The sequence below is a fragment of the Topomyia yanbarensis genome, chromosome 3 (assembly GCF_030247195.1).
Source record: "Topomyia yanbarensis strain Yona2022 chromosome 3, ASM3024719v1, whole genome shotgun sequence".
Classification (NCBI taxonomy): Eukaryota; Metazoa; Arthropoda; class Insecta; order Diptera; family Culicidae; genus Topomyia; species Topomyia yanbarensis.
In genome coordinates, this window is record NC_080672.1 from 417,783,134 (window position 1) to 417,795,531 (window position 12,398).

Genomic DNA, 12,398 nt, shown 5'->3' on the forward strand with positions numbered 1-12,398 from the left:
CAGATAAACAAAATCCAGAACAAACTGGCGGACGAAAACCAATCTTGTTCAAAACGCACTGAACAGAGTAAGATATTGAAACGAAGATGGAGATAATCAAATCCGGAGTCAGCCACCTGCACCGAAAAACTTAACAGCTGTCGAATCGCTATAAATAAAGTACTTCAGGAAAAGAATGAAAATATCAAAAGCATCGTTGAAGGGATTGTGATTTCTCGGGCTGCAAGACGATGCATCTCATGTGGTGATGTGCTTTCGACTGCCAATAAGACCCTCGAAATGGAGTGACCGCTCGATTTCACCTACCATAATCGTTACATTCGACGGCCGCGAGGTCAAAAACAAAGTTCTCCAGAGATATTTTAGTGTTCATAAAGATGCCAAGTTATGCCCTGATAAACATCTAATGATTCAAGAGCTTGACGGACCTGTGAATATGTGGAATCATTGGACTTTATGGGATAAAGTTCGTGTATATTTTTTTTATGAGGAAGCTGTTCGACTTCCTGGGAAACAAAAAATACGTCTCAGTTGAGGACACCGAACATCTAACCCAGCTAGTGGAGGTAGAAGACAAAGGCAACAACTCGTAATCTTCCTCGACGCCCAATCTACAGACAATTCTATTGTCACCCAACTTTAACCCTCAAGAATTCTACGTACCTGCGTATAAGACATCTTAACACCCGAGGCATAGAACGTCATATCGACGGCGTCAAGCTTCTACTAGATCAACACAACTACTGTCTATTAGGTCTAACAGAAAGGAAATTAAAGCAAACTGCTCCTGCTAGACCGATCCACATACTCGGCTACAATTTCATTCGATACTCTCTACCCACGAAAACAGGTCGAGGTAGTAAAACTTACGGAGTGTTGGTCTATATGTCCAAAAAGGATTGAAAACTGCACCAATCCTCAAATCGCAATTCGAACCAAACGTACCCATTGCAATGCGCTTCGAATTCCTAGCTGTCCGAGTCCAAACCAACAACCTAAACATCTGCATTGTAGTCGTTTACAACCCGTCTGGATCGAACCAGCTTTTCGCTCAGTGCTACGAAAAATTAATACTAGACTTGTTCGATTTCGGATTCGACAGAACGTGTTTATTGGACGACTGCAACATCGATTTCAACGCAGCCCGACAAAGTGATATCAGATAAAACATCCACGAAACACTCAATCTCTCTATCCTCCCCACAATGATAACCCGCATAACTGATAATAGCTGTACTACCACAGATCTGTTAATCACAGATACTCCGCACGCGATTCGTTGATCTGGAACAGTATACTTATTATTATGCTGCTATAGCAGCAAATAATATCTCAGTTCACGAAGTGGTGTACATGATTGTAGACGTACGAATACCACCGGCAGCGCCAACGTGAATAAAAATACGTAATCTTCACAGGTCAATTCTGCACTACAAGCAGACTTCATAGCAACAGACTTTTCACAATTCTTCACCGCAGGCGGAGCTAATGTAAAAACGCAACTGTTAACACGTGAACTCCAATCACTACAGCACAGTCCATCTTCAGCATTCAACTTGTGTAAAACTCCCTATCGTTTTCAAATGTACTTGGGATATCTGGACCAGGTGCGCTACTGTCGTCATGTTTTTAGTGGTTGAGCTCGACTGAATTGACAGCGGTAATACTTCTACCTAGTCAAACCATTCCGGAACCGGTTCGGACTTATGAGGATAGTTGGGATAAGTTGGTGTGGCGGCGCTAGTATATTCATTCAAAAGTTTACCCAAATTTTATCGAGAAATCGAGCAAGCAATTTCGGTCATGAGTCTATATTCGTTACCCCAACCGGATCAAAGGCCTCAATCAATTGGTACAGTACCAAAAACGAGATAGAGTGAATACGCCCATTTTCACAGCAAAGAAGAGTTATGCAGAGAAGTATTTGTTGAACTTAACCAAATACATGCATTTCAAGTTGAAACAGTCATTCGTCAAGTTTGACATTCAACAGAACGCTTTCTTGTTTCAAAAAGGCCTGATTCTTCTGCTTGCTGCCAAAAATAGAATAATGTCGACGACGAAAACGCCGATGTTGATCAGCTAAACCGATTCTTCTCCGAAGGACACCGTCGATTGCAGCATTCAACTATACCGAGCAGATGCGGCGTCGATCCCGTTCCCGTCCATCATAATACAGGAGCTATAGAACAACGTCCCCAGTTCCACTTCGGTCACGCAAATGCAGAGGAAACGTCATTTAAAATACAATGGATCCACACTAACGCAAATGGCTGCGATGATATCTCAATAGCATTCATAAAGATGCTTACTCCATTCATCCTCCCGATACTTGTTTAATCGAATTATCGAGTCCAAAATGTTTCCCTCTATCTGGAAAAAAGCCATCATCACACCCATCCCGAAAACCTCGAACCCGATCGAGCCTGAAGGTTTCAGGCCGATTAGTGTCCTACCAGCAGTTTCAAAAATCCTCGAGAAAGTACTGCTAGCACAAAATCACGGACAACCTCAACGGCTCAAATGCACCACTTCTCGCCAAATACCAATCACGCTACAGGAAGCACCACAATACCACCACTGCACTAACGAAAGTTGTCCACGACGTAACACAAGTGATCAAAATAGAGAATGACACATCTATGGAGCTTACCGATGGAACGCCTCAAGGTTCATGCCTAAGTGCATTACTGTTCTCATCAATAGTCTCCCCAGTGCCCTTAGATGCGAATACCACGTTTACGCCGACGATCTCCAAATATACATCTCGGGACCAGCTGTGCAGATTGAGGAACTGGTAACAAAAATTAACACCGACCTCGCCGCAATTGAAAACTGGGCCATTACCAATAGTCTATTTCCCAACCCAAAAAAGACACAAGCAATCATCTGCTGTAAAAATGGAACAGTTACCCCTCAATCCAGCATCATATTCTGCGGGGAAGAAATCTCGCTGATGGAGAAAGTTAGGGTGCAGATAAGCTCAGAAACGGAATTCCGTTTTCTTGCATCCCTTTTCCGGCTGCCCTTTTTTCTATTTTTATCTCTCTCTAAAACGGAATGAAAACTATTCCGTTTCGTGATCAGGGTTGTGTTAAACTCGAAGAAATTCTCCGTTCCACAAATATTTGACATTTCGTTCCACAGCTTCCACATAGAGCTGTCAACATTGTTTTGACTGTTGTTACTCTGAATATAAACATTTGATATTATATTATTGCTATTAGATAGATTTCAAATAGTTACAAACAAAAAGTTAATGTTAAATCTTTTTTGTACCACTGTTGTTCCAAATCTTAGGAAAAAAAAAGTTTATTCAGTTGGTATAAGGACAGACATGCAATTTGAAGACAACATATATGTGTAATTAAAATGACGACGAAAATAAGTTGTTTTGAAAACGAGTGCGTAGTGTTCCAGTTATGACCTAGTTCTTGTGGTGGTCAAGTTTCATTGCATTATAGACTGCTTTTATGTGTATCAAAATTTATTCATTGGCTACCATTGTGAATAACTTGCAATGGACAAGTTCATCTGAAACCTTTTTATTAGATATTAAAACTCTAATCATTGGCTTATTGTGTCGCAGTTTTCCCAATTGTAGATAGTAAAATCAAGTCGTTCCTAGCAAACAATCGTGCATTCTGTTGGTTAATTTGATCTGCATAGTATCAGTGAGTAGTTGAGGGATATAACAATATAAACATTCGCGATATTCTAATCTGCATCTGTTTCTCATGCTGAATTATCGATATATCGTTTTGCATCACCTGCTAGTAAATATATCATTTTGCCTCATGTGCTTTAGTATAATCATTGTTTTGCCTCACCTACTAAAGAAGAAAATTGATGTTGTTTATTTCTGTTTACAGTTTGTGACCAACGTGTATTTGTTCCTGCTGTCCAACAATTCGCTCGTTCAAAGGCAACAAACGGAGGATAGCGAATCGCTACCGGAACCAACGCAAATTCTGCTGATCGATCGTGTCAATTGCGCTTAACAACGAATCGCTATACTCCGGGCTGATCGTGGTCCGGCACAAGATGCTATACCGGATCTACGCTTGCACGGGAAATTGTAACATACCGAAACCGAATGAGGGGGAAGATGCATCAAACGGTGCGGGTAAGTTCGATGGCGAATAAATATGAAAAATCATTACTGACTTCCGTTCATTGCAGTATCGTCCCCACTGGGCTACCGACCAACGTGTAATTGTTCCTGCTGTCTGAAAAGTCGACCGGACTCGCTCGATCAAGTACCAAACGCGATACTGAGTCGCTACCGGAAGCGACACCAATTCCGCTGAAATCTATCGTTTGTGTGTTACCACGAACCGCTATACTCCGCGCTGATCGTGCTCCGGAACGAAATGCTATACCGGTTCTACGCTTGCATGGGAATTTTAATCGTACCGAAATGGTAAGAGTCAATGTCCATCTGCTTCCAGTGTGCGGCAATGAGATTTCAGCTCGCCGGATACACCACGGCCGCAGCTGCTTGTAGCAGGTGAATTTGCTCAACACCATATTACGTTTAAAAGCGACCCAGACCGCCCGAAATGTCACCTGATTTGCTCTCTGAACGCGTTGCTCATCCAGAGTTGCTTATTTTGGCTATTCGCAACTAACCTACACTGGATACAAGTCGTTCCTGCATCCGCCACCCGTGGACGCGCTCGATGGCTCTCAACTGAGTTTGTGTATGTATGTGAGTATCAAATAATATCACTTTTCTCAGAGATGGTTGGACCGATTTAAACAATGTTATACTCAAATGAAAGGTGCAACATAGCCATAGGCTGCTATTGAATTTTATTTGGATCTGGTTCTGGAGTTATGAGTTGGAAAGTGCGATCGCACATGAAATTATCTAAACCTTTGTGCTTTTTGCATATAAAGAAATACTATGCAATCACTCCACAAATCAACTTTTCAACTGAGACTCGGGGGCCGAATGTCATAATCCATTCGATTCAGTTCGTCGAGATCAGTCAATGTCTGTGTGTGCATGTGTGCACATCTAGGGGGAAGTGGCCCAATTCGGACCGCTGGCCAATTCGGACCCCCAGCTGTTTCTCAGCTATGGTAATATTATGAAAAGCACATATATCATTGTCATGGCTGTCATGTAGCTCTGTTTTATATCACAAAATTTTGCGGTTCTCAGTTTTCGTATGCGTGCGCTGGGGGCGAATGTTGTTTTGGAGCGCTTTTTTGAAAAATGTGTAAGCCAAAAAACACAATTTTCGTTGGCAACAACAATATATCAAGTCAAATGCATTATCGTGATTTTGGATCTACTGGATAATATCTTTTATTTAATATCTTGTTTTGGGCGAGACTATCAACTGTTTTCGTTTAATTGGTGTGTGAATAATAGAATATGGGATGAGCTTGTCAAATTCCAGCAAAAATCCGCATTGCCGTCGACGGGGGTACGAATCGATGGGTTGACTTTCTTAAGGAAAATATTGGCACAGAAGAACAGTTCGGTGACGGGGAATTTCGATTCCTGCACCGATTAATCTATGACTTAAGGAAAGCGGTTGAATTGCAAGGTAAGAACATTACAAATTAAAAAAAAAAATTCACTCGTTACTGATGTCTATTTAACAGATAATCAAAACACCCAAATGCTACAGATTTTACAAAATCTCTCAAAGCGATTTAGAGCACCAGTTACGATAGCGAAATAAGTCGAATTCTGGTGTTGTGTGAAAGTTCTGGCCGGTTGTACCAAATCATGGCCAACATTAATACTTTGTCCCTGGCCCGTGACATTCTACCGAATGCATTTGTATTCTTGCGATCCAGTAACTCTCAGTTGGCTGCTACCGGCGGGAACCCACTTAATTCAAATTTCCCCTCGGTTGGTACACGAACGTATCTGGTGTTCGCTTGTTCCTATTGGACAACGGGCCGTATGTAGCACTGGTGGATTGCACTGGAACCTCGACAACCGGGCTGTTTGGTAAGCACTTCGAACACTCACTCTAGCCAGGAAGTTCAAATTCAATCAGAGAGTGCCGTACTTTGGTTAATGGGAACGACCCCGAAGGATATGTGATAAGAGTATTGCCTGCAACTGAAAATACGCGTTTCGTGTCAACGGGCTTTTAGGTGCCTAATAAAATTCCCTCATCTCTCTGTATGTTGCTTTATTAGATATAATACAAATATATTGATATAGAATGACAATATTTTATTTTCTTAAAGTAAAAGTGTCAATTTCTAGCTTTTTAGTAATACTGTTCAGAGAAATCGACCTCCGACAATTAATCGGCGATCGTCTTCACATCTAGACATGTAAAATGATTTAATTTTCGCGGGAAACCGGCACAGCATTATTGGTTCGTTTATTTGCTCCGTCATTTTTCGTTCCGGACCCTCCGGAATATCATCGCCAAACTCATAAAAAGTTCCATCATTCTTGGTGACGTTGTTCTCCTTTAGCCAGTCAATAGCATCGACATAGTTCGGTGGCATAAAATTCGGGTTAAGATGACCCCACGGAGATTTCAATACTCGATCGACAACATCTACTATCAAATCTTCCAGCCGATCAAGTAGCTCTTTGAAAGTAATAAAGAGACATTCACCCTCAATATAACTGTATTCTGCTAAATCACGGCGAGCAAGACTCTGCTCTGCACGGTAACTTTGAGAAATGCAATAGTCGCCCAATGCCGGCAAACAGGTTTCCATATATTTTTGTGAGCTTTGCGTCAGGAATGCTTCCGCCCTAAAATGTATTTATTGTTTGAGCAAATACTTCTAATGCGAACATTTTTTATTTACCTAAAATAGTCCAGTTTGAACAGAGTCGACCCTCCTTCAACTTGTGTTTGCACCAGCGTCGGCGGCGTTACCTCCGTGTAACCACGTTCATGATAATGCTCCCTAAATGCCATCATAATGACATCTCTCATCTTGAGAATCTTAGAAGTATTTTCGCCTCTAATCATAATGTGTCTGTTATCGAGCTAGACATCAGGATAAGCATCCTCGTTCAAAATAGAATCTGCCCCACCGGCCGGAGCTAATCCAATTAGCTACCAATAATCAACGTGCAGCTCATGTCCACCGGGAGCGGACTTACCTTCTGGAACCTCTGACACAAGGTATCGCTGAGAACGCTTTTCAAGAATTTTCTTGAGCTGAGATTTGGCTACTAGTTCGTAGGGTGATTCCGATTTTGCATCCTTAGCGTTTACATAAATTCTTGGGAAAGGTTCCTTGCCGGCGTGCTTCATGGCTTGTAGGATTGTTTTGAAGGGTTTTTCCGCTGTTCCATCACCGAACTCGTCATCGACACGCTTTTCCAAGGTGTAGAGATCGTCTAGAGGTGGTGAGAAAAATTGGATCAATATTCAATTATTATTATCCATCACCGTTGGTTGAATTTCAGCGGCCGTTCACTTTCCGGCAAGTGTAATGGATAAGAGTACTTACTGGCAACGTTTGTTGAGTGCCGAACAGGGGATTGATTTCCGTTTCATCCTTGTTACTACGAGTAGGTTATGCTTCTTTTACCATCTCAGCATAGATATCAGTTTCGGCTGCCAACGTCGGATGGTAATCTAACGAGAAGAGATTATATTAAATTCAAAAAAAATTTATCTTAAAGAAAGAAACCACCCAACTTACCACTAAGAATTGAAACTTTTCATAGCTAGCGTCATACTGTTGAACTTCGCTGTCCAAGCATTCCTGACATTCTTCCGGGTGTTGCATGTGCATCTGCGCCCCCCGGAACGAACGGTCGGGGTGAAACGGATAGTAGATTCTTCGTATACCACTAACCGTATCGTGGGGGATAAAACATTCCTTCTTCATAGCCTCCAACAGTTCTTAGTGCATCTGGTGTAGGATAAATCGATTCCAATTTTGAATTAGACTGATCAGATTGATGTTAGCAATGTTGCTTCGGTCCGAAGAAAGTATTAACCCCAGGGCAGCTTCTTCCGGAAAGAGAATTCCTTACAACAGCAGTGCGTAATGGGTCGAAGTGACAGCTGCTATCTAAACCAAGACTATTGAAAACTATAGGTAGGATTATTCAAGATTAGCTAAAACTAGTCGAGATTATTTTGGGAATAAAAAAGTTCACTAATTTATTTTAGTCCAACGTTTAGAGTGATTTCCCCCTAGGGGTATGGATGTTTTTTTATAACCGTTGGCTGAATTTTCGTGAAAAAGTATATGTCGCCACGCGATGGGAGTACAATGTACGATTATTTCAAGTCAATTTGAATAGCTTTCAATAAATATTTTCTTTGATATTTCACAGGTGCCATTAGGAGCCTTGAGGACAACCATAACAACTGGGTGACTAAACAGAACAGCGGGACATTATGATTTAGAGCAACACACCACCGTTCTATGAATCGTTGGGGTTTGCACCATGCGATGTAGAATAATATAGTCAATGAGACAAAATAACTAATCGAATGATTCACTGCGTATAGTTTTTCTCATGTTCCCAATCTTCTATTGGCAGACAGCCGCTTTAAATAATCGGTGCAACGTCGTAACATTATTTAGTGGATTCTTGGTGGAAATGTGGTGCTTCCTGCCGATGTTGGTGACTCGAAGGCAAACCGAATAAAAGGGCTCCAGATTGAAACAGTTAAACATATAGGGTAGATGATTTAATTTTTCTCAAACAATTAGGGTGCTACACTATGTTCCGATGAATATACTGGAAGAGGTAGAGATTTTGTGCGAAGTAGGGATACCAATTTTTTATCCCATAATTTGAACAGCAGACGATGTGTTCGGTTAGGTACAATAAATAGATAGGCTACGATGATATAAAGAGATGTAACCCTCTCAGTGGGAGGCACGATTCTCGAGAGTCTAAGATAGAATATTTATGCAATTTCACCCGATCGAAGTGAATTATAACTCTTACAGAAACATGGACAAATATATTGCGAATGAATAAATTATGTTTCTAAAGTAAATTGCTTTATGTATCGAAAGAAAATATCCAGTTAAGTTATAAAAGTTTGCCCTCTTGCTTTGGAACAATTCAGCAGTTTAAAACTCTCTTAAAATTAGACGTGCACACTCTGGGAGCCAAAAGCGATATACGAAGAATAAACTGAATCGTAATGACATTCTATAGAGAAAAGAAAGGAATTTGGCTTTCTTTCATTCATAATCTTTAGTAAAAACAGCGTGTGGTGATATTTCATTCGTTTGTCTATTCCTTATATAGTTTTAGTCGAATAGTTATCAGCCAGCTCCAAATCGCATTATGGCACGTTGAAATCTCGTATCGAGGGTATCCATTTCCACGTGTAGCCTTCAAAACTGCATGATCGCTGGTCCAAATAGCAGCTGTGTATCAAAGATGCTAACACGTTTCACTCGTTGTAATTTCGTAATTTGTATTGCCATACAAAAGAGCCTTCAACTGAAAGAGTACAGAAAAGAAACAAATATCAAACTGAATTTATTGAAAAACCCCGGGGCGGTGGATTGCTCTCGAGTTGCACTTTCTAGCAGAAGAGCAGGCCACTGGACGTGTTTCATTCCCACTTCTGCTAGAAAGTGAAACACCAAGGCAATCCACCGCCTCGGTATTTTTCAATGAAAAACGACATGAATGAGTTTACAAATGAAAAAGTATTATATCTTCAGTACAATGGAATCACTATCAGTGGGGGGAACCTTGTTTAAGCTTCCGGGGTGAAGTCTTCTCACTACATGATCTTCTTATTGGCTCCTTAAAACACTACACAAGATCTTCCTACACTAGTTTCTAATCTGATTTGGATTAATCGAATTACACATCATAATTACACATCATAATACCAATACACAAAGGTGATTTATTGTTCGCAATAGAATAGAATTTATCATCAGGCATTATTTCAACCGTACATCGCTCATCAACAATTTGTCATTTTTGTTGATATGGTGTTAAAAAATATCCACTCTCGCTAGCTTACTATTCGGAAAAACAACAACAAAACTCCACAAGCACTTCCGGAACTTTTTTATGCTCCGATTGTAGTGAAAAACTTTTGCTAATATATATTTTTAATTGCAGAAAGATAAATGTGATTGAAATTTTCGTTTGCTGCTTTTAATACTATATGTAAACAAAGTTTTTTATCTCTTTCTGACTGGTAACGCAACGCATGATGACACACGAAAGAAAAATTGATAGGAGAAAAAGAGATGATCGATTTGTTTTGCTCTGGTTTAGACATATGCACAGGGTTGAACATAAGTTCCACTGCGATCCACAACGTCAAAACGGAACGGAATCGGAATGGAATTTCAGCTTATCTGGGCCCTTACACACCTTGGACTCCGCATGGACAAAAATCTCACCGAGACACGCGACGTAATTACTAAAGCCTTCGGTACTCTTCGAACCTTTCGTAGATTTTCCGCTGTTCTAACGATTCCAACACGCAAAAGGTTACGGTTTGTCACACACTTGCTCGATCACAGCGCCGAGCAACAAATTTGCTGCAAGCAAAGCAGCTGTCAACTGTCCTTCCGGTCAGACTGAAAATTTCATTCGTAGTGAAGTGAATCGATACAACTGTTCGACTACCCGGAAGAATACGTATGTAGTTAGGGTTTTGTAACCGTCGTTACAAGTCCCGATGATTTTTATGTGCATTTTTGTATTTTTTTAAACTGTTGTGTTTCTTGATGTTAAGGTTAGTAGGGTTAATATTAAATAAATAAATATATATATATATATATATATATATATATATATATATATATATATATATATATATATATATATATATATATATATATATATATATATATATATATATATATATATATATATATATATATATATATATATATATATATATATATATATATATATATATATATATATATATATATAAAATGTAAATAGTAGGGACAAATACACATCACACATAATTGTAAATAAAAACATTGGGCTGGAATGGGTCGAAACTGTAATACAAAGAAATACACCCCTGAAAGGGGTGGTGATAGGTTACACCTGGAGTGGAAATAGCAATGGTGGGTAACGGTAGTAAGGGAAGAGGAAATTGAAAGTACACGGTCATTAGTACAACGGCGTTCGTGTGCATAAGAAGTGAGTGGAAAGTATTTCTAAATTGTGAGACTGGACTTAACCGACATCTTGGAGATCCAGAATTCTTCTGTTCATTCAGGTAAATGGCTCCGTCGAACCTATCCTGGTACTGTATGTCTCACATTCGCTGTACGTCCCAGTCAGGACCCTTTTTTATACTCGATTAAAACCCTCACTGCACACGGTTCGGCCTAGGAAAAGGAATCTGCCCACGTCTAACCGTCAAATAGTTAGCGAACAGGTGCCGCAGAGCCCTGTGAACCCTCGGGCGTTGTGCCCTAAGTGAAAAGGAGGGCCCTTCTCGGTGAAGCCAATGCGGTATCGTCCGTGGCTTATCGATTGAGCAAAAGAAGGAAGACGCCGTACAGTTTCATTCCCGCCACGCCACCCATCCGCCATTACAATCGGCTGGCGTCTTCGCGACCCACGCACATCGGGACGCCATAGCTGTACCACCAGCACCAACTGCGAGCATCGCGCGGAATCATCAGCGAGCGCTCGCCTTCAGCGAACACCACGAGCAGCCCAGCATCGGTACGTACCGCAGCGTAAAGTGAACTCGAGACCCACAATAGCCCAATAAATCACACCACACACCCACACCTAGTTTGCTCATTTTTATTTAAATAAATTTCACTTTTTCACATCCTAGAAATACAATAGTTTTCTGCACACGGGGGACGGGCATAGCGTAGTTGGTAAATCGATTGCCTTGTACGCAGCTCACCTGGGTTCGATTCCCAACCCCGCACATAGGGTTAGAGATTTTTCCAAAGGAGATTTCTTTAACCCGAAAAGAGGCGAATGACCCTAAGGTTAAAACCTCTATAATAAAAAAAGAAGTTTTGTGCACAACCTTGTTCCGCGAAGCCCCTCCGATTACCCAGTAGCAAGCCGACCCGGAGATCAGAGTATCCATGGTCTATTGCTCTGTGAGCTTGGTCGGGAGTATCAGTCGCAGAAGAGATATTTGTTTCGCTCGCGAATAAAAAATCGACTGTCGCGACGGATGAACCTTTTTGGTTCCCCAGAGAAAGAACGATACATTCGGATCGAAAACAATAGGCAACAAAATTGCGCTCTATTCATCGCCACGTTCTAAAACGCCACCGTTTTTCCAGATTCGACCAGAGTGTGGAGCACTCGCATTACCCGTACTCAAATACGGGACATTTGTGCGCTATCAAACACGGAGTAGATCAGCAAAAAATATTGTGGCGGGCGAGATCAATTCCCCTTGTATTACCGCGCGACGAGTTTTATTTCAGTAAAATAACCAATTCCACGA

At 40.9% G+C, this 12,398-nt stretch overlaps 2 pseudogenes; one reads left to right on the forward strand and one right to left on the reverse strand.

Moving 5' to 3' along the window:
- The first annotated feature begins 4,433 nt into the window (after positions 1 to 4,433).
- Positions 4,434 to 8,969, forward strand: LOC131688373 (uncharacterized; annotated as a pseudogene).
- On the reverse strand, positions 6,147 to 7,592 carry LOC131694157 (asparagine--tRNA ligase, cytoplasmic-like; annotated as a pseudogene).
- Positions 8,970 to 12,398: the final 3,429 nt, after the last annotated feature.